This window comes from Ambystoma mexicanum, chromosome 11 (genome assembly GCF_040938575.1).
Source record: "Ambystoma mexicanum isolate Mex_15411 chromosome 11, UKY_AmexF1_1, whole genome shotgun sequence".
Classification (NCBI taxonomy): Eukaryota; Metazoa; Chordata; class Amphibia; order Caudata; family Ambystomatidae; genus Ambystoma; species Ambystoma mexicanum.
Window position 1 is genome coordinate 694,380,700 of NC_090934.1, and position 21,636 is coordinate 694,402,335.

At 45.5% G+C, this 21,636-nt stretch overlaps 1 protein-coding gene across 6 annotated transcripts in view; it reads right to left on the reverse strand.

Annotated features, from left to right (window-relative positions):
• The window catches only part of WT1 (WT1 transcription factor), a 328,482-nt gene that overhangs the window by 52,195 nt on the left and 254,651 nt on the right, over positions 1 to 21,636 (reverse strand). The window lies entirely within an intron of this gene.

Here is a 21,636-nt window from a genome sequence, read left to right on the forward strand (position 1 = left end):
CAGTGTTTGTGTTGTGTATGTTGAGATGGGGTGGGGGTTTGGATCTGTATGGGTGCATGCTTGAGAATGTGTGTGCTGAGTTGGGGGGTGGGGGGGGTTGGGTCTGTATGGGTGAATGCTTGAGAGTGTGTGTGCTGCGTTGGGGGGTGGGGGCTTTGGGTCTGTATGGGTGCATGCTTGAGAGTGTGTGTGCTGAGTTGGGGGGTGGGGGTTTGGGTCTATATGGGTGCATGCTTGAGAGTGTGTGTGCTGAGTTGGGGGTGGGGGGTTCGGGTCTGTATGGGTGCATGCTTGAGAGTGTGTGTGCTGAGCTGGGGAGTGGGGGGGTTCGGGTCTGTATGGGTGCATGCTTGAGAGTGTGTGTGCTGAGTTGGGGGGTTCGGGTCTGTATGGGTGCATGCTTGAGAGTGTGTGTGCTGAGTTGGGGGGTGGGGGTCTGGGTCTATATGGGTGCATGCTTGAGAGTGTGTGTGCTGAGTTGGGGGTGGGGGGTTCAGGTCTGTATGGGTGCATGCTTGAGAGTGTGTGTGCTGAGCTGGGGGTTGGGGGGGTTCAGGTCTGTATGGGTGCATGCTTGAGAGTGTGTGTTCTGAGTTGGGGGGTGGGGGGTTCGGGTCTGTATGGGTGCATGCTTGAGAGTGTGTGTGCTGAGTTGGGGGTGGGGGTTCGGGTCTGTATGGGTGCATGCTTGAGAGTGTGTGTGCTGAGTTGGGGGGTGGGGGGTTCGGTCTGTATGGGTGCATGCTTGAGAGTGTGTGTGCTGAGTTGGGGGGTGGGGGGTTCGGGGCTGTATGGGTGCATGCTTGAGAGTGTGTGTGCTGAGTTGGGGGGTGAGGGGGTTCGGGTCTATATGGGTGCATGCTTGAGAGTGTGTTTGGGGCATAGTGTTTGGTTGGGGGTGGGAGCCATGGGCATGGGACATAGTGTTTGGTTGGGGTGAGGGACATGGAGCATAGTGTTTGGTTGGGGGTGAGGGGGCCATGGGGCATAGTGTTTGGTTGGGGGTGAGGGGGCCATGGGGCATAGTGTTTGGTTGGGGGTGGGAGCCATGGGGCATAGTGTTTGTTTGGGGGTGGGGGACATGGGCATGGGGCATAGTGTTTGGTTGGGGGTGAGGAGGCCATGGGGCATAGTGTTTGGCTGGGGTGAGGGGGCATGGGGCATAGTGTTTGGTTGGGGGTGGGGGACATGGGCATGGGGCATAGTGTTTGGTTGGGGGTGAGGGACATGGGGCATAGTGTTTGGTTGGGGGTGAGGGGGCCATGGGGCATAGTGTTTGGTTGGGGGTGAGGGGGCCATGGGGCATAGTTTTTGGGTGGGCGTGGGAGCAATGGGCATGGGGCATAGTGTTTGGCTGGGGGTGATGGGGCCATGGGGCATAGTATTTGGTTGGGGGTGGGAGCCATGGGGCATAGTGTTTGGTTGGGGGTGGGGGGCATGGGGCATAGTGTTTGGTTGAGGGTGAGGGGGCCATGGGGCATAGTGTTTGGTTGTGGGTGGGAGACATGGGCATGGGGCAGGGTGTTTGGTTGGGGGTGAGGGACATGGAGCATAGTGTTTGGTTGGGGGTGAGGGGGATATGGGGCATAGTGTTTGGTTGGGGGTGAGGGGGCCATGGGGAATAGTGTTTGATTGGGGGTGAGGGGCCATGGGGCATAGTGTTGTTTGGTTGGGGGTGGGAGACATGGGGCTTAGTGTTTGGTTGGAGGTGGGGGACATGGGGCATAGTGTTTGGGTGGGGGGACATGGGCATGGGGCATAGTGTTTGGTTGGGGTGAGGGGGCCATGGGGCATAGTGTTTGGTTGGGGGTGGGAGAAATGGGCATGGGGCATAGTGTTTGGTTGGGGGTGAGGGACATGGGGCATAGTGTTTGGTTGGGGTCAGGGGGACATGGGGCATAGTATTTGGTTGGGAGTGAGGGGGTCATGGGGCATAGTGTTTGGTTGGGGGTGGGAGCCATGCTGCATAGTGTTTGGTTGGGGGTGGGGGACATGGGCATGGGGCATAGTGTTTGGTTGGGGGTGAGGGGGCCATGGGCATAGTGTTTGGTTGGGGGTGAGGGGGCCATGGGGCATAGTGTTTGGTTGGGGTGGGAGCCATGGGGCATAGTGTTTGGTTGGGGGTGAGCGGGCCATGGGGCATAGTGTTTGGTTAGGGGTGGGAGCCATGGGGCATAGTGTTTGGTTGGGGGTGGGAGACATGGGCATGGGGCATAGTGTTTGGTTGGGGGTGAGGGACATGGGGCATAGTGTTTGGTTGGGGGTGAGGGGGACATGGAGCATAGTGTTTGGTTGTGGGTGAGAGGGTCATGGGGCATAGTGTTTGGTTGGGGGTGAGGGGGCCATGGGGCATAGTGTTTGGTTGGGGGTGGGAGCCATGGGGCATAGTGTTTGGTTGGGGGTGGGGACATGGGCATGGGGCATAGTGTTTGGTTGGGGGTGAGGGACATGGGGCATAGTGTTTGGTTGGGGGTGAGGGGGCCATGGGGCATAGTGTTTGGTTGGGGGTGGGAGCCATGGGGCATAGTGTTTGGTTGGGGGTGAGGGACATGGGGCATAGTGTTTGGTTGGGGGTGAGGGGGACATGGGGCATAGTGTTTGGTTGGGGGTGGGAGCCATGGGGCATAGTGTTTGGTTGGGGGTGGGGGACATGGGCATGGGGCATAGTGTTTCGTTGGGATTGAGGGACATGGGGCATAGTGTTTGGTTGGGGGTGAGGGGGCCATGGGGCATAGTGTTTGGTTGGGGGTTGGAGCCATGGGGCATAGTGTTTAGTTGGGGGTGAGGGGGCCATGGGGCATAGTGTTTGGTTAGGGGTGGGAGCCATGGGGCATAGTGTTGTACTCCAAGAGTGAACCCAATAATAAAGCTAAAACAGGCACAGTTAGGAGATGTACATCCTTTGCATTTTTGAGGAAACCTGACTCAACGAAGGCCATACTCCTCTTGGGCAACCCAAACAGCAAACTATAGCAGTCCAAAATAACGGAATGTCCAATCATAGGTCAATAAAATATATATAATTTAATTAAATTAAACAGACGATATACAATAACTAAATCGAAATAAATGATAACAATGGAAAATGTGTAGTACAAAATGTAAGTTTGTAATGCAATAAAAATCGTTACCCCTCAAAAACAAAATGTTTTTCCATGTGTTTAATACAAATTGGGGGTTGAAAAAACCTCCTGCCACGCCCCGCCTACCGCCCCGCCCACATTTACTTTTCAGCCCACTATAGCCCTCATGTAAGGTTCTTTCGGCCCTCTGTCAAAATTAGTTGTGCACCCCTGCTCTAGGAGAATGTACACTACAACAAACCAGAAAATAAGCATTTTACATATACAGTTGTGATACTCGTTCTCTCATTTCTCTCACTTAAAAATATGTTTCCTACACATATTGCTTCTTTCTCGACAGATCCCACACATTTACCTATACTGCCATTCTCTTTGAAATCACACTTGCATCACTTACACCTAGAACAAGGTAAACCTGTTCACAAACGTTTCTAAAAGAAGTTTTGGGAGTGCTTTAAAAAGGACACTTTTTGAACATGTGCCTCCTTCCCATTCACCTTAACAAACCTGCAGCTCCCTTGCACGTCCCAGAGAGCGCCCTTTTTTCTGATCTGGAACTAAACTATGCGTGTGTAAGTTACACAACGGTGTGTAACTTACTCTATACTGCAAAACGTGCGCAGCAAGTCATTTTGTCAAGTAATTTAAAGAGTACAAAGTTACTACTTTTCCTCTTCACAATTCACTTTTACTTCTAGAAAATCCTCTTGAATAGGGTCCTTTGCTTTTTACAAAAACTAAATGGAATTTCAAATAAAAGATTCTGGAGAATTTAGAAAGGATGTTATGCCTAGTAGACCTTCTGACAGTTGCACAAAAACACTTATTATTCAGGGTCTACCCAGATTTGTCTAAATTAGCCACGTACTGCTAAGATGTTTAGGCCTTTCCTGGAGAATTGCATTGAATGGCCTGGTCTTGCATATGTAGGATTCATAGTATGCAGGCAACATTGAAAGAAGTGCCATTCAAAATGAGCACTGTCTTTGCTCTTTGACACCTTCATCTATTCTGCCCCTAATAAATTGTAGAACTGAGATGGTGGCTTAAACAAGACCTGGTGGAGGCACACTCAGTAGAAGTATAGATATTGTCACATGTCTTCCACAATTTGTAATTTTATTGTTGCCTTATAACGTTCTAGACATGTTAAATAACTCACTTCAGGGCACTCCAAGGTTAGGAATAAGGAACATGAGGGACGTGGGGTAGCAGGAGTGAATAAACATTGGGTGAAAGATTCATTCTTCTCTGGTTGTCATTGGGAAAATACCTCATTCACAGCTCTAAACATTGCTGCCCAGCAAAGGCTAGTATGAGTGTTAGAAGTGAACAAAAGACTTGCAAGTAACAAGAAACCCCAGTGTTTCTGATAGCCTCAGGTGGGCCCTCTAATAGCATGTGTTTTAATGCATTATTATGTAGGTGTGTATTTGTTATTTTGAGAATACCATAGTAGTTAACTCCCTTATTTTTGCAGTTTTAATTTGGAAGTCAAAAGCAATGGCAGAGGGCATGTTGGACAGACTATGGTCCTAATTCACAGGAGCAATTTATAATGGCAAAACCCCATTCGAAAACGCTCTGTGAATTAGGCCCTATATCTGCAAACGCCTATGTGTTTTGAATTGTGACATTTGAGTGATGTCTATTTGCCATTGACTGCATCAACATCCCCATCAGCACCTATGCTACTTTCGAATTTACCAATACCAACCCATGCTTTTTCTCCTTCTCAGCGGGGAAGTCCCCATCATGGATTAGTGTCTCACAAGACCACCTGAGAACATCAGGATCAACTATCTCACTTTAATTATTCAGACTTGTTGATATCGATCCCCAACTTGAGTCAAAATAATATTTCCATCCCACCCACACCCCACACATTATAAGTGCTGATAGTTTCTATTGACAGCAGTCCCAGTAATCACCTTTAAAAGAACACCTCCCACATTCCCAAACATGCTTCTGGCACCCCTGCCCCACAGTCTTAAGACCACTGCATATGATATGTAACTAATAGAGGTTAACAAAGCAAAAAACTTAATTTGAGTTTTAGATTACTGATATCTCAGATATCAGGACACAACATATTATGCCTTTCTCAACCAACCATCTCGACAACCAGCCAACTGCAGTATAGGCTTCTCTGTTAAACACTGGTAAAGTCATGCTTTTATCCAACAGCTATGCATTTTCCTCATTTCTTTTTAATTAAATTAATGTTTAGGGGCAGGGGACTCGAAATCTTTGGGCCTACCATCAATGCCCCCCTCTTCTACCGTCTCTTCTCCCTTGCCTTGACCCTTTATTAACTTTCCACTTTTTGTTGTTTCTTGTTGTGCTATTGGGGCTTCTCTCATGAAATCTCGTCCTCACTCTTATCACAGTCTGGGAAATGAAAATCATATTTACATTTCTCCTCTAGGGCTCATTACGAGTTTTACGGTGTGGAAAGAAAGTGGAGGTAATTCCGTTACATCCATTTTTCCTACACCCACCGCCAAACTACAAGTTTGATGGAAGTACCTCCAGCAGAATTACCGGGTAGTAATTCAGCAGATATTTTTAGGTAAAGTTGAGGCATTACCTGGTGGTAACTCCTCCACTTTACCTCCCAGAATTGGTGAAATTACCACCCGGTGATTCCGCCAGTGATAATACCATCAAAAATCCCAATAGGACTCCATAAAAGGGATGTACGCTGCCAAACTGCCACTGGTAATCTGGTGGTATTACCGCTGGAGGTAATACTGGCAGTGGTACTACCGCCAGGTCAAGTGGCGGTAACCACAACGTATGGTGATATCTAAGTGATATTACCACTGAGGTACCAGCAAGCTCGCAATGAGCCCATGTTCTGTAAGCTATTTATTCTGATTGTGTTAATTACATGGGAACTTGAATAATAGGGATATTTTATCACATTGCAAGGAGCCTCCTTAAGAATGAATTGCCATATATCTCATAGGATAAACAAGCATGTGTTCCCACTCTTTCTGGTAAATCCACCAATAACCATTTCCTTAAAATAAGACACTCATCACATCACCTATATTCAGTATCCAATCCTTTCACTGCAGTCTGACCGCGCGTTTAGTTAAGCTACATAGTGGGGATTTGTTTGGCAAACCATGCAATGCAAATTATCAAAATGAAATGACATGTCAAAATGTGCCTTATTTTTGCAAATCAGGAAAACCATCTGAGATAGGCAATAGCCAAGACACCAAACATCTGGGCATGGTAATCATTTCCACTAAAATATAGAGAACATAAAATATCAAATAATGTCAATTAAAAAATATGGATACAAAAAAAGAGTAAGACATGATGACCCTGCAAATTTCCTACAAACTCTGAATACAAAATCAATGAACCTAAAATGAAATTTGCATCCATAGGTAATGTCGAGCTACCAGTCTTCCATTCTTCCTCTCATAGAGGAAATTCCTATACACCACGTGCTTAAAATGTACCTACAATGCAAGTTAATTCTATGATCATATTTTTGAATGCATTATGTTTTAATAGGACATTATTTATCTAAACGTGTCATTGGCAACTCGAGCATAATGATCAAAGTCACACTTCCGTTTGCCTTAGCCATTGGTACCTCATGAAAGACCTTTTCCATCAGATCTATAGAACTGTTAACATTTCCCCCAGATGCCCACTTCATAATGATCAATTCTCCTGCCGGTAGGCGATAAGGATAGACGTCCACACTCAATGAAGCTCTGATAGTTTAAATTAATGAAGCAAGAGAGCCCTCTGATGTTTACAAAATCATCATTTTGCTTTTGTTAATAGGGATATTCAAGGTCCAGTGTTTGGTTTAAACCCCAGATATCTGAAGGGTTTCTATTCTCTATTCCTTTATGTAATTCCTGTTTTAAAGTAATGTTGACTTAACAACTGCCATTACTTTGTTGTACCTACATTCTTAGCCAGGCTTATTTTTCTCATGCTATGATCCAGAGGCCCAGAGCAGATTTTTCAGTGTGACCTCCATTCCAACTAATAGGACTGCGCGATCGCAGCCAGCACTGCAGATAGAGGTTGCCCATTAACGCGAGGCAATCCTACTTTCCAGGAGATGATGGCCCGATCTTTGATGGGTTTTCAGCAGCAACTCTGTGGACGCAACTCTGCCTTTTTTGGTCCCTGTGCCATGGCATATAGTGTTTTTTTCCTTTCCTAAATGAGCTCCAATCTGGGCAGCGTGGCAAGGACGCAATGCCTGTTATGTGCTTCTAGGTCCCTCGGTTCCACTCCTCCACAGACTGCGGTCTCTTTTTAACACGCTGGCCGGTATCACATTTCGCTCACTCAGAGACAAGGGCTCATTTGCTGTAAGGCCACTAGGGCAGTGATTTGCTCAGTATAAAAGCCAAGTAACATAACATAACATCCACCCTATTTCTAAAGGGAGTAAGATTTCATTCATTGATACTTTATTTAGGCGTATGCCATATAAGTTACACACACCACAACACAATCACCTTTTTAAACACCAATAGTTACAATGAAAATTACTCTGAAACAATAATTAAGTACACCTAATATAAAAAATCCATACATTAGAGATGATGGTCATCATAATCACCAAAGAAGGAGGAGCAAATTAATTGCACCGCTATAGAAAATACACTATTGGCAATATACATATACTATGGCAATACTGGAAAGTGGCACTAAAAACAAAATTCCAATCATTTCATTCAAACCATGTGCTCATCTTAAATAGGCAAAGCTCAATTGGTAGTTGCTTATTTTGTGAAAGCACCAAGATTTAAAATATGTACAACAGAATGCTGTTGTAGTGATTTAATAAGAAACCATATATTGAATATCATTATCCCTAAAATGTTTCCTGATAACCTACGAGTAATGAATATATGATGATACAGCCGAGACAAGAGGAACATTTTTGGTGCTTTTTCAAGCTGCAATAACAACTATTGTATTGCAAATCCTAGCTAGAATAAAGAGTAAGATGGGTTGGCTGTTTCTAGCTTTCCTTGGAGAACATCACGGCTGAACCTCTGGTATGAGTCTATTGGCACGCTTCCAAAATCCAGTGGCACAGTTTTGAATTCGGGCCTTATTCCGATGAACAGTGTCTGTGTAAAATGGATATTGCCATATATGGGACTGCCTTGCCTGCCTGGGATTTCCAGAGGCAGCCCAGGTTAAAAGAGATGGAGACATTCTGACTAGGATGCCCGAGTCCTTGAGTGAATCCACATCTTGAGAGTTTGCCCATCAAGAAGCATGCAAGGTTGAAGGTAGAGACAACTACTGACTGAGTTGCTAACAACATGTTTGAGCAAGTTCAACCATCTGGTTGGAACTTGAGAGCCTTGTGCATAATTTCCCATAATTATGGGTGGTCTGCTCCCTTTACTTGATATGATATAGAAGAAGATACTTGACCTGAAGTTGGAATAAGGAACCCTGCTATGGAACCTGCAAGAATCCATCCCCACAAGATTTCCAGATGGCAATGCTCTGCCTTTTAGCAGTTATTTACAGCTTCATTTTACATTGATTTTTAAGTTGAGTGCGGAGGACCGCTAATGTGAGCACTTACGTGCTGCTGTTGGGTCCCCTCCATGCGATTGTGACCGTTCACAAGGCGAAGGGGAGAAGGAAAGTGTGAAGCTAGGCAAATTCGCTTTTGTTCTTTCATTTTCCTCTCTGTGTTGCGAAAAAGTAAACGCTCCCTGCAAATTACACTTTGCAGACGGTATTTACTAATGGATTCCTGAGGATCCTCCCGGTCTTTAGCATGTGCAAAGCTAAGGTGGATGCCATAGGAATGCATTCGTTTTATGCATGCATGAAAATGTCATATGCACGTCAACCACACATACTGACAAGACGGAGGAGGAATGCATGGCGTCAATCTCCGATCCACTCAGTGCCCCTTCTCCTTCTTACCACTGCTGCAAAATGGGTCAACGCGGGAAATGGAGGTGTACATGCATCATGCCTCGCATCTTTGTGCCATTTCCTGCTCCACTTCATTTAAATGGGAGTGGTAATGTTGATTTGTAAAGTGCCAGCTGCAAGCAGATTCGCTTCACAGCAATCCAAGAGGAAATATGGGGGAGATAGGGGATGGAGGATCTGAATCTTAGGAGCGTTGGAAACCTTTGTAACAGTTAAGTTCAGAAGAGGGGTACAAGCAGGAAGTGCTACAAGCGTAGAACAATAGGACAGAAGGGCAAAAAGTAAGGCAGCAACACAGTCCTACGAGTTCAGGAGCCAACTAAGAGGGCCATCAAGCCCTGTCAATATGCTCGCAAGGTTATCAACTGTTAACTGAGAGCTTGAAACTCAGTGTCTTTAGTATTGTCCAGAACCATAGGTGAGTGTCCGGTGCGCTCAAGAAGGTAGGGAGATGACTTCATAATGGAGCACTCGCAGTGATCAGTAGTCTGCCTTGATTGTCTTCTTCCTAAATCAGGCCGCACGACATGCAAAGAAGCTTGCTGATATAAAGGCATTTGGAGGACATTTCTCGGGTCTGACCCCAATAGGTTTTGTGGATGATGCACAAGACCTTGAAAGATATTTTCTTGTCTGCTGGGAGCAGATTCAGTGATTTCTATGGCTGGTATGATGTGGTCCCTGGGTCTGAGCCCCAAACTTAACATGGCTGCTTTATTCTGGATAACTTGTATGGTGGGTGGATTAATCGTTTTAGGATAACCATGTACAGACTGTTACACTAACCAGTTTGTGAGAGCACCAGGGCCTAGTCACGCCCTAACCCCCTTAGTGATATAATCATTCTGGAACATAGCCTCTAAGAGCGGCACTAGGATTCAGACCTGTGACACTGTTTTGTCTTGCTTCCACGAGAAATGCATTACCCCTGAGCTATCCTCCCAGCCCCCACACACCACCTTCCCACCCCCGGTGCTAGACATGCGTTTTAGCATGTTTAGGTGATGTCCTGGTTCTGAGTAGAAGGGAAGCATGCCTTCAAATGTAATGACAAGGTTTTTTTGCAGCTTTTGGTGTCAATGTAGGAGGGGGGCCCATGCTACTAGTACAGGGGGAAGGAAAGAGCAGGGGGATAGGCAAGGCCACAGAGTAATACTCTGTCATATTGGAGGAAGGATAGCTCAGGGGCAACGCATTTGTCTTGGAAGAAAGACAACACTGTGCAACACAGGTTTGAATCCTGATCCCATGCGTAGAAACCACTCGTTGGTATTAAGTGTGTTATAACACATAAACCACACCAACAGCACACGAGGACTGACATCGCCCGATACTCGCACCAAAAGCTCAGCACCCAGTGTATACCGAGTTGAAGCTGCCAACAGAACACCACCCCTCTCACTATCCTACTCCCTCTTCACCCTACTAACCCATCCCACCTTCTCGTTTGCAGATCCGCCAGAGCGCCTAGGGACCAACGCCATTGGTGACGGTGCGCGGTACAAATATCTTTAACATTTAACATAAATTAACAATTATAATAATATTGATTCAAAAGCTTTTGTCGATTATCAGATCATGAATGTTGGATAGGCAGAATGATATAGAGTCAGAGGTAAGGGTTATTTTGACCAGTTTGGAGGCAACCTGCCTCTCATCAGTTTATATTATAGGCAAGGCTGAGAATGGAGCGATGCAGTCTGTCAAGCCTTAATTAGGCAATATGCCGCGAGACTGTGGCCCATTACGGCATAAGGTAATGTCCCTGGGGCCCCATAGGCCCCGGGGCATTACCATATGCGGTAATGGCCTGCATTCGAGGGTACTAAAGGCATGTTTTGTTCTGTTCCGAAAAGCTCATGCGTTTCAGAACAAACAAAAAAAAATGGCTGCTGCGGAAGGGAAAACGAAGTCGGTTTTCCCTTTCCATGGCGGCCATTGGAAAAAAAGGGGAAAAAGTAAACAAACAAAATGGCCAACATGTGAAGGGAGAAGGGACTTCAAGTGGTCCCTTCTCCCTTTCCACGGTGGCCATTAAAAAGATAGGAAAAAAAGTAAACCCAACAAAATGGCCGCCATGCAACAGGAGAAGGAACTGCACATAGTCGTTTCTTCCTTTCCATGACAGCCTGTTGCAGATCGGGAGCGGATGCACTGGGGACTGAAGTGTTCCCAGTGTGTCCGGTCTCGAAATGGACAAAAAAAAGTTAAGTGGGTGTGGGAGGGTGGTTTGGGCAGGAAGGGAATTCTGTGGATGGGGGGTGGGAGTGGGAGAAAACTTACCTGATTCTTCGCTGAGGGGAGATGACAGCCGCCGGCCACGAGAAGGCTCAGGGCAGCAGGATTACCATGTGGTAAAGCTTAAATTCTGAGCCTCCCCATTGGCTGGGAGGCCGCCACACCCCCTTGCTGGGTACTAATGAACCAAAGTGACAGGACTGAGCTTTGTGGTACACCACAGCAATGGAGAGTTGGCTTGAAGAGGAAAGGGCCACACCATATCTGCAACTCCCTGTCAAGGAATGAGGTAATGCAATCATGAGCCTGGTCATGGCTGCCAGAGGAGTTCTTAAGGAGGGCTGCAGGGGTATCATGTTAAATGGAGTTCATCCCTCAAGTAAAACAAGGAAGATTCAGTTCCTCTAGTGGACCAATGCCACCAAGCTGGGAGCTAAAGAGACAGCACTCTCCTTAATTGTGACTGCTGGGCAGGGGTGAACCTGTTCAGAAGGAGCCCTCTTTTCTGGATTATTTTGGGAATCACGCTTAAGGCTTCTAGTGTGAGACCAGAACTGCTGTTCTCTTCCCTTGTCTCAGATGGGCCAGCTGGGATAAAGGCCCATATCAGAGATCTCACCACCAAGAGAAAGGACCCTCAGGAACAGAGATGACCCACACTTGGCACAACCAGAAGACTACAACTGTAAAGCTTTGTAAGTCTGCGCGCCTGATACCAGAGCCTGTGGTGCCTGAACCCCCTCATTGTGACTCCCTACCTGCTCTCATTCACTGCGACCCGTCTGCACAATGTCAGGTGTCACTATAAGTGGAGCCATGTCTCCTCTGTCTTTGGCAAAATGACACAGCATCACTTAGCATGTGTCCTTCGGTTGCCCCCACAAGTAAATATTTTAGGGGCATATTGCCGATATGAAAGGATTCTCCGTCACCAACAACTCCAACGGATTCAGGACTTGACCACAGAGGTTCGTGCCTTGAAAGCAATGTATGTTATAGTCTGGCAGGTGTTAACATCGTTCTTGTTGCCTTTGGAGTGGTCACCCCTACTCAACAACTGACTGGATGACTACAGTAATATGGAGGGCTTTAGCAAACATCTCAGACTACCTGGCAGTCTCCATCTATATGGTAATCCCAAAATACGTGGTAATCTTCAACTATGTCTAAGTATCTGGGAAGCACTGCATTCATTGCGCTGGAACAGAGTATTGCTCACAAGTGAATGCAATTATTATATAGGTGTATTCTTGTTTCTATTTGTGTACTTGTTGGTATATTACTTATTGAGCACACTTTCTGCAAACTAAACTCAAGGCAGTGCTGAATGAGTGCACTGGTGACGTATAGACATTGAGAAAAGGATACATTAGTGAATCGACAAGGCTTCCACAGGGGCTTTTTACTCGCATGTTACTTGCTTGGAGGTAAAGCCCTAGTGCAGAAGTTTGAGGTCCACCTATGAGTGCTGTCACACTCATGACCGTTTGCCAATAGGAGTGAATCCATTGGATCATTCGGTCTAAGCTGTGGGGAGAGCGAGTCTTCCTGAATGACAGCAGGGTGGGGCTGGCGGGCATGGGCAGGGGACTTGCTCCAGAAAAGGGGTGCGGGTACTGAGCTTATCATTTCCCATGTAGGGGAATATAGGCATTGTGGAGAGACTTTGGCGGCCAAAATAGGTTTTGGCAAAAGAAAGATATTCTTTGAAATCTATGTTCTCTTAAAGATGAACTGTTAAACCTCGTTCCTTGTCTGTCCCTTGTTTGCTACCGGGTTATCATTACAGCTTGGTTTTTCAGAGGTACTTTTAACCTAGATGCAATTCTATTTTCAGTGCCTAGTCTGCATTTACAATATGTGTTCTTGTCCCTGTTCATGTCCTGGTTTACACCTTCCATTTTTATTGCTATATTTGTTTGTGTGGGATACTCTAATGCGTTCATTTGTCTCCATGTGTGATTGCTAGCTGCACTTTTTCATCTATGTTCCCGTGTTATCACTGACTGTTTTCATTCTGCTCATTTCCCTCTTTTTTTCTCATGACTGTTCATTAGTCATTTGTGCCCTGACACGTGTGGGCCTCTGCTCAGCTCTCTCCACTGTCTCTTATCTCGTGTATATGTCTCTGCCTCGTTCAAGATAGCACTGCAGACTCGTTTGTCTTTGCGATGTGTGAATTGCTCATTTTTTTCATGTTTCTTGGAGTTTGTTTCAGGCCATGTGGTGACCCTGTCGTGCCTGCTCTCGAGAAGGCCAGCGCATCTGATTGGACAGGTCTAAACAATAGACTCACTTGTCTCTTAGAATGTCCGAGTTAGTTGGGGAAAGAAGGCGCATGCTTTAGTGAGTTCAAGTGTGTTTCCATTTATCAGACTCTGCGAAACGTCCTATTGGCGATGCAGAGGACAGCTCTGTGCTGTGCATCCTTGGCCAACCTTGCCCAAGAAGAGAAACTAAAAGTATTGATCCAAAATATAATGCACAGAACAATGAAATCATGTGCTTACCTTCCTAAATATTTGCAGAAATAATTAATAAAGTGAGTGAGTGAGCAAGCGAGGAAGGGAGTGAGCGATTGATTGATTGATTGATTGATTCAGAGAGTGGGCCTCATTACAAGTTTGGCGGTAACCCTGCCGGTGCTACCGGCGGGTTGCCGTTGGACTTTTAAGTATTACTGGTGCCTGGCTTGCCAGTAACACCGGGGGATTACAACCCTGGCGTTCCGGAAAGTCAGGCGCCGGTAAATTGTAATCCCCCATTCCGTTAGGACTCAATGGGAATTGGGAACACAGAAGCACCGGCAACTTTAATAACGGTGCCGGTGCTTCCGTTACGGCTTGCTTACCGTGGCCGCTGTGTCTGGCAGGGTCTGCCCTGTCGGGCACAGCTGGTCCAGCGCGCAAACCCGTAGTGAGCCAGTCCAGAAACAACGGTGCCGGTAGGCTTACCGGGACTGTTGTTTCCAGAGAGGGACACATGTAATGTGGCCCAGTATGTATTTGAGTGAGTGCATGAATGAGTGATATTAAGTGTAGGGTTACAATCATGGCAAACCCATGCCCTTAATTCCTCAGTGTGCTATGAAGTTACTGTTGGTGGAAACTGTTGCAAGAGAAAGAAATGAGGAACAGAGTGACTGATCGTAAGTACTGTTAAGATTGAGACTGCTGGGACAAAATAACCCAATTTTCAGAGGCATCTCAATTCCAGGTGGTCCGATTGTGGAGCAAGGACAACTCTCGATAAGTATTGCACCGATGTCCCTCCTTAATGCACTCTATTTAGTATTTGCAGCTGCTACCTGTGCAAATTAGGGCTACACTTCCAGAGAGCCTATTCTATAGTGTGACAAATCTCACTGTACACATGTCAGTAAGAGAAGTTGCATCACCCTACCACTGTATTTGCATTTGTATTCGGGTTTTGCAGAGCACAAACCTATTTAAGGAATGGAGTGCAGAACAATGTTAGGACTGCTTCCACTTTTGGGAGGAAGGGAGAAGAGGTTGGAGTGGTATTCCGATATCAACTTACAGGTGGAGCAGTTCAAGAGTATGTACAATTCCAGGGTTTAGGAGGGAAGGGGTTAACTCAGTTGGACTAGCTTATCATTGAACAGGTTGGTCTTCAGTTCTTTGAATCTTTTAGATGTGACAGGGTGGTTCTGATGCATCTTGAGATGGTGTTCCGTATCCCTGGGGAATTGTAAGAGGTGCCTTCATTCTGTTCCTTTTTTCCCATTCTGTTTGAGTTGTGGCTATGTCAGGGCTAATGCTTTGTTGCCCTCCTGAGGTGGTGGCTTACCCAACCAGATCAGGTGGTGACCTGGATGTTGCCACTTATAGAGGAAGCGGCGGGTCTTGTATGTAATACACGTCTACAGAGGGAACTGTTTTCAGGTGACCAGGGTAGTAGAGTATGGCTGCACTTTATTTGATTTTTCATCGATCATGCAGCTGCGTGCATGACACTCTTCGGGGGTGCTTTCACTGCATCTTTGATGTCTGTCAAGAAGGCATTATCGCCATCTGGGTTCAAGAGGAGCAGTAATTAGACTGTTTGTCTGAAGCCTGCTTCATAGCAGGGGGTTGTTATCAGGGTATACCGTCATTTCATCGCCGCACTTTTCATCGCAGGGTTTTTTGCCGTGATTATTTTTTTTCGTACAAAAAAAAAATCGAATTTTTTGGGGGGTAAATTTTTAAAAAAATGGGTTAGGGTGTTCACGATGTAAAAAAAAAGAAAAAAAAGAAAGGGGTTTGGTGGGGTTCCCCCCCCAAAAAAAAATTGCGGCAAAAAACCCAGCGATGAAAAGTGCGGCGATGAAATCACGTAGGACCGTTATCAGAGGGTTGGATTTCATAACAGAATTGGTTTTGAAGGATAAATAGCCATCAATGATGAAATGGAAGGATTTTTCAATTATGTGAGTTGGAGTGTGAAGCAGCATATCTGGAAATGACAGAGACATTTGGTGCAGTTTAACTTCAAGTAGGTGGTTGTCATTCAATCATGTCATTCAATCATGAATGAGTGGAGCTCATTCATTGTCAATGGTTGTCCTTGGTTCTGTAGTTCTACAGCACAATTATGGATTTTAATATTGCTGTTGGTAAGACGTTTACGCAGGTTCGCCATACACTTATTGAAGACAGCTTGGAAGAGGAAACTCCAATTAGGGACTATGCATGTCACACGGTGATGCTGAACTACCCATTTGCACAATTTGCTGGTGGTTGAAGAGGCACAAGGTAAAAACATTGATTTAATGTAGCATTGAAATGCTTGCATAAAAGATTATTCACCAGTTCTTGGTGGTTGCTACGGTCAAAAGTGGCTTAAAGATCAAATGGGAGCAGAAGCGGGTGTCCCCCAATCTCTAAGATGTAGAGGGCTCCATAAACGACTAATAAGGTTGCAGTTTTGTTTCTGCAACAGGGTGTGCATTTTGTCTGGTAGCTCTGTAAGAGATGATGACTGTTGATCAGATCTTGTAGTGTATGCATGTTGCTTTTTTGATTATATTCCCTATTTATGGTAGGTGATTGATGGGTCGATAATCGGTTTGTTCTTCTAAGCCGAGAGCTGACTTTCTCAATAAGGAGAGGATCCAATGATGCCATCTTGATTGGAGATGTGTTATTATTTGGGGTTCGACGTATGCAAGTTGCAATGAGGTAATTGGGAGAGAATGGGTGTTTTCCTTCTGTTCTTGTTATGGCTGCCCATCCTGGTAATGAAGACGTTCCTCGTGCCATTGCGTTTGTCCATGGAATATGAAATTCATATTTCAAGGGAGGGTGTGATGCATTTTTTGACTGCTTTGAATATGACTCTATACTTGATTTGAGCCTTAGCTATAGGTAATCATTGTGGCTCTAAATGAGGTCACGAGTTTCTGCCTTACGGAATGAAACATTTCAAATTGTGTTATAACATCCTGGTGTGGGCTATTGCAATAGATGATGGCTTGGTAGTCAATATATTTATTGTGTCTCTGGGTATATCAGTGGCTGAAGGTGTGTGCTTTAAGGAGAGTACAGGCATGCATGCCTGGTTTCACTTTCATGGTGTGATTGAGTGAATACATGAAAGTGTTGACAATCCTAGCTAGATGGGTTGAATCTGTGAATGGAGTGGCAGGATCCGGTTTGAGAGTCAATGGAAACTTCTGAAAGAAGTATTATTAATAATAATTAGGCATTTATAAAGCGCTACAAACCCTCAGGTATCTGAGCACTGCTTATTATTACCCATGGTGTGTGGTGCTCATTTATCGACCTCGGAAGGATGAAAGGCTGAGTTTGGCCCCGCCGGGATTCAAACCTGCGTTAACAGGCTCTGCATGGATGCCAAAGCGAGCGCTCTACTCGCTGTGCCACTTGACCGGCTATATTGATGCATACTATGTTTTAGTTCGCCTTTCTTTTAGGGAGGTGTTTAGGGTGTAGCATGGGAGGGCTTCCTGGTCAGTCTAATGGGATTGGTAGTCGGCAGTCGATAGACCATAGTACTATGAATACGAGATCCACAGTGTCTCCTCTGTAATGGGTAGAATCACAGACAAGTTGTCAGATGTTAAGTATGTGTAAGAGATGAAGTAGGGTGGAGGTGATCACTCCACTCAGTCACACTGCTCAACTGCCAGAGTTTTGCCCTCCCTTGCTCCTCTGCTATACCCACACCATACTTGTAACCTCCTGAGAGCATAGCCTATGCACATAACTCAGTTGCCTCTCAGCTAGATTCACACTTTATACTTTCCGTACATGCATACATGCATTCATACGAGGAGGGCTTCCTTCATGTTTTAGTGGGAGTGTTGCCCAGGAGTTGGAGGTCTACTGAAATATATTGTCCAAATTCTTGATAGACTTAATGGTGATAATTGTGCTGATGAAAGTGCTGTTTGTTCCTGGCAGTCTGTAAATCATGTGTAGGAGGATTGTCTCAGAGATTTTGTTGTGGAATTGATAGGATCAACACTCGAGAGTGCAGGTCAAAAAGTACCACAGCAAGAACTCTGCCAGACCTGCCATGATGCCTTGTGAGGTTAAGCACTTGTTTCAGACCAATGTCTCCAGCCTACAAGACACAAGATTGAATCCAAGCAGGACCAGCTCATCATTTCATTATTCTGAAGTTGATAAATTGTGTCCTATTAAAATGTGTTGTAACACCTACTTTTACAGTACTTAGACAGGGGAGGAATGTAGCATGAAGTTCGATATATGAAAATGCAATGTTATTTTTAAACTAAAAACAATCAAAATGTTGATTTCAGCAAGACGTAATGAAGATGTCAAAGGGTGTGATGAACTAGGTTACTGTGATGAAGATTGCATTGTTTTCATTGTGATTAGGCATTAATTTCGTACAGTTGAATTAGTGTTGATTCGAAAGAGATGCAGTAAATGCTTCACAGGGGAATTGTGACTGGTGTTAAGTGGGTTATTAATCAGATGTGTGATGAAGTCATCTGCCTGCGCCTGGGGGTCATAAATATGGCCTTCATGGGTTCTGCTTCCCACCTGCCTTGTGATGCTGGGCCCAGAGGAGCTACTTGGGGGTTACCCAGATGATCCCACCTTGCCCCAGGCATACGCCAGTGGACTGTCACATGTACTACACTTCCTACTCTTCTTCCCTTGCCCCCTCCCTTTTAAAAAGTTATCATTAGTTAACAAGACATTGATGCCTCTGTGGACATGTGAGTTGTGGTTCCCCTGCATTTCTGCAGAAACTCTGTAGAAAGCCTTACTAATTTGGAAAACCATCATGGCAGCTTTCAGGATTTAATGGTACCCAATGTAATGGATGAATTGCTTAATCAGATCTACAGGGAGTTAAGCTTGAAACTACATTCATGAAAGTACATAGGATGTCTCTGCTTAAGTTGGGATGGGGGACTTAAAAGGTGAGGTAGGGGTTCCTCCAACTTGGAATTCCCTGCATCTGAGTCTCTGCTGAACCTATGGGAGTGGTTTCTAAGGGTTGGGTGTTTGTTTTAGTTTTTTGTTGGGGGAGCGAGGGGGTTCAGGGGGTACAAATTAAAAATTGTTACTGTGAGCCAAGTGGTGCATAGATTTGTCAGGCAATAGATGGCACTTGGGGGTGATTCCCAAAGATATGGAGGTATGATGTACCGGGGACATGGTTTTGAGTGATCTCGAATCCACCATGGACGACCAAATTTGTGTGGGTACATGGAATGTGCAGGCGTTAAACTTGTCAGGGAAAAGGAAGTCAGTTCTTAGAAAACTGTCAGAGATGCCAATATCCATAGCATTTTTGCAGGAAACTCACTTGGGTCAGAGGGATGAGCATAGGTTGAGGCATAGAGCCTTTCCAAAACAGTTTTTTGCATCTGGGGGGAGGGGGGGAGCAGGGTGTAGGCATTTTACCGGGGAAGGGTGTTCCAATATCTCAAATTAAAATGTTATGGGATCCTCTGGGGAGGTATATTTGTGTTAAAGGGTGGTTGTGTGAACATTTGTTCACCCTGGTTTCCCTCTATGCTCTTAACAATGGGCAAGACTGGTTCCCGGGGGATGTGATTTCCAAGGTAACGCCTTTTGTTGAAGGGAACATGTTGGGGAGTGATTTTAACTTGGTGCTAGTGGATAAAACCCTGTCATAGTGGATTATAAACATTGCCTCTCATTCCCTTGACGCCCATGGAAGTTGTATGATCCCGTTCTGGAGGAGCAGGCTCTATGCAGGGATATAGGGGAGCCATTACAAATTATTTTTGGGAAAATGGAAATTCTGGCCTCTCACTAGTGATTGCGATGCCATGAAGGCTGTCATTCAGGGGAAAATGATTAGTCAGTCAGCAGCTTATATTAGGGAGCGTAAGCTGGTCTGCTTGGAGTTGCCGGGTGAAGTAAAAACAGCAGAGACAGAGCATAAGGGGTTAGGTTCTCAGGCTTCACTGTGGGTATTGAAAATAGCACGTAAATAACTGGAGAAACACTTAGCTGTTGAAAAGAGGGCAATTTTATTATGCCAACAGCAATAAGGTCAATCGCCTCCTGGTTAATTAAAAGAAGCTCAGAACGCGTAATAACATTGCGGCCTTGTATGACGATCAGGAGGGCCTAAATTGAGCAGAGTCAGACAATTTAGAAATACTTCAAGGGCATATTTTATCAGTATTTACTGGGGAATCTATTTCAAAGGAGTCGCAAGTGCAATACCTGCAGGAGGTTACAGTCCCGCACTTATCAAGTGAGATGAGTGAGTCTCTAGAGTGGCCCGTTTACCTAGTGAAGTGGAATGGGCGATCAAATCCCTGAAAAACAAAGCCTTAGGCCCTGACGGGTTTACAGCTTCCTTTTACAAGAAATACCTGTCCCTTCTCAGCCCACACGTGACAGCTCTGTTCGATTCATTCCTGGTGACTGGGTTGGGGGGTCACTTCTACTTTGGGGACATCTACAACAGTCCTAATTCCTAAACCAGGGAAAGATCCAACCCAGTGCGATTCGTTCCGTCCAATTACCTTAACTAATAATGATTTTAAACTCTTCTCCAGTATGTTAGCTTGCCGTTTGATGGAGGTCTTGTCTACTATTGTGGATGGTGATCAAACCGGTTTTATAATGGGACGGAGTACTTACGATCACATAAGAAGGGTCCTGGACATAACCAAAGTGAGCCACACGGGAAGGGTGGAGCTGGGTGTAGAAAATATAACATTTCATTGTATGCAGATGAGGTTTTCCTGACTCTGGTCCCTGTGCAACGCTGGATGCCGTGCGACTGGACCTAACATCGTTCCAAAAAGTTGAAGGTTTCACAATTAATTATGGCAAATTGCATGGGTTGGATGTAATCGGTACGTCCTGAGAGTCGGAGTCGTTTGGAGGCACTTTATCCAATACAATGGAGCCTCGTGAATATTCCTTACTTGGGGGTCCAGATCCCAAACAGGGTGTCCAGGGTGTACCAGTCTAATTTCCCCTCGCTTTTCAGAGAACTGACAGAGGACTTAATTAGGTGGGGTGGGCAGGAGATATCCTGGTTTGGCAGGATCAGTGCTGTTAAGATGAATCTGGATCCCAGACTTATATTTTTGCCTTGCGCTACTGGTAAGAATTCCTGATGGTGAGCTGCGTAATTTGTAGAATAATTCCTATTTCATTTAGGGTAATATAAAGGTCTGAGTAGATATGAGTATACAGAACGGATGTAAGTGGATGGAACGGACAAAGCAGATGGCACGCACAAAGCAGACGGAATGGATGAAGAAGGTGGAATGGATGAGGAGGGTGGAAAGGATGGAGTGGAGGGAATGAACATAGCGGATGGAACGAGTGCTATGTACATGTATCCCCCATGTTACCCTATCCTTCCTGTCGCTTTATATGCATATGCCGTATACCACCTATCCTGCTCTCGTGCCTGCCCGCAAGTGCTTCACTGACAAACCACCATATCACACCACTACGCTCACTCTATCCTATACACCATCATTCAATTAGTACACAGCTATGATATGACACATTCAGCCAAACTGTTCTCATACAAACATAACCCCATGAACACACACCACCCTAATAAAACACAGCTAGCCGAGCAGATTCCGGCTAGCTTAGGCGTTTCTTCAGGCATAACACAGCCAAAACTCAGTCTGAGTGTCAACCCTCCAGATTGAACACATCCAACTGATTTCTTCAGCACCACACCTACCGATAAGAAGGAGCTATCATGCAACAACCACACCAGCTGCACACATATCCGGTGCACCCACGCACCATAAGAACATTCACTCTCTCTACTGACCTGAACTACGGTCCCGAGGGCGTTCAACCTACCAGCGCTTTGAGATCATACCAATGATACATAA